Source organism: Cyprinodon variegatus, unplaced genomic scaffold (genome assembly GCF_000732505.1).
Source record: "Cyprinodon variegatus isolate N-32 unplaced genomic scaffold, C_variegatus-1.0 Scaffold2112, whole genome shotgun sequence".
In the NCBI taxonomy this organism is placed as follows: domain Eukaryota; kingdom Metazoa; phylum Chordata; class Actinopteri; order Cyprinodontiformes; family Cyprinodontidae; genus Cyprinodon; species Cyprinodon variegatus.
Window position 1 is genome coordinate 16947 of NW_015152565.1, and position 2064 is coordinate 19010.

The following is a 2064-nucleotide window of genomic DNA, read 5'->3' on the forward strand; positions in this document are numbered from 1 at the left end:
AAAGTCTCCAACTCCTTCCAACTTCTCCACCAGCTGCTCCCTGACCGGTCTGCTGTGTTCCTTAGTCTCCATGATGCTGTTTGTTCTCTGAGGCCAGGAACAGAACAGCTGCCTTTATCAGGCCTTTACTATTAGGCACTTGCAGTGGTGGCAGCATCATGCTGGGGGATGCTTTTCTTCAGCAGGTACCAGGAAGCTGGTCAGAGTTGATGGGAAGATGGATGGAGCTTCATCCAGCAGGTCAACCACCCTGTCATCCAGCCAGAGATCCAGTGGATGGATTAGATAAGCGGTGTCCAAGTCCAGTCCTGGAGAGCTGCTGTTCTCCAGCTTTTAAACACATCCTTCTCCAAGGTTCCAGTTGCTGTGTTAGTTTAGGTCCGTCTGTTCACTAATGCCCAGTTTGGTTCCTAACACAGTTTTTCAGGGGGTTGTACTGTAGATTCTCCAGCTGTGCTGTCATCACCCATCAACATCGCTGCTCTGCTTTCCTTGACAGTTGGGACATTTGCTTCAATCAGGACTAAACTAACAGGCTGGTTTAAAGAGAAAACTGCTGGTATTCAAGAACAAACCATCTATTGGTATTAAATCTGGGCTGGATTCAATTTTTAAACTGTCAGATTTATGTGAGGCAGACAAACAGACATTGTTTCTCTCACCTCCTAGTAACACAAAGAGCAGAAGATGGAGGAGCTTTGGGAATATTTAAGATCCAGACATGTGCCAGAGGAAGACATGGAGCAGATGGAAAGAGACAAGGTCTGTAAAACACAAAGAATGTTTTTATGATATGATTCAATTCAGAACAGATCTTTGCACTTCTGTGTTTAATTCTTTTAATTTCCTCTAGATTGATCCCAGTGTAATAAAGCAGATGATAGATGAGGAACTGGAGGAGTATTTACCATCCTATGGTAATTGTTGGGATTTGGAGAGTCTCCACCTTCTCCAGCAGAGTGCACTGTGGATCTCCTGGGCTGGAGCCCTCCAGCACAGCTGACGTTCATCAGCCCATCAGGAGACCTGCCTATATAATCAGCAGCCAGACCTTCCTTCAACGCCGCAGTGTTGACCAAGTTTGGTTAGCGAACCTGAGCCTCTGTAACTACTAGAATCTTTGTCTCTCAGGAGAAACCCTATTCTAACCAGTCTCTGTCTTCTCGCTCACAGGAAACTTGTCTCTTGTCTGAAGCTCTGGATGAGCTTAGCCTGTTACCTGCCTGCCTGCCCTAGAGAGCCAAACCTGAAGATCTCACTCTGAAATCCACCTGCTGCTCTTAGGGAAAGAGCTAATCACTCCAACCAAGGTCTGTCACTGGAAAGTCTGCTGAACCAACAGTCTCTGGACCCAACCGGTTCCCCCTCTCAGAAAGGAAAGCCTGGACCTCTTCAAGGTATTCTCAGAAACATCTGAAAAGCAATGATTCATCTGTTAACCTGGCTAATCAAACTATCCGTCTCTGCAAACGCCTGAGAATCCTGCGCGGACCAGTTTACCTGAATCCAGTTTATGTTATCTTTGTGCAACCTTTAATAAACTCTGTTGAACTTTTTATCAGTCTCCAAGTGGTGATCTGCATGTGGGTTTGATTCCTAAACCAACCATGACAATGATGGAGTGGCTGATTTTGGACACTGCAGACAGAAAACCAGAACCCAGCAGCTGGAAGTCCAAACTTTATGAAAGATTGAAGCGAAGAAGAATCAATCATATCCAAAGAGACAGGATGGCATACAAAGAGCCGCCCAAATCAAATGCTAAGAAAAGTGAAAGAAAGATTGAGCTGGGTTGGTTAAAGATAATGAATTAGTGCAGATGTGCTCAGAAAAGTGGTGGAACCTGAAAAGAGAGAGTTTCCAAGGACAGAACAGAGAAAGACTGAATAGAAAGAGCTCTTCAACTTCTGAGGGGGGAACACATTTAGAAGGTAATATTTCTAAAAAGAAACCTGAATTTAAACCTGGAAAGACTCACAGAGAAGACTATGAGGTGCCCCCAGGGACATAAATCAGAATTAACTTGCATATACACATATTAAATTACACTCTTCCATATAATAT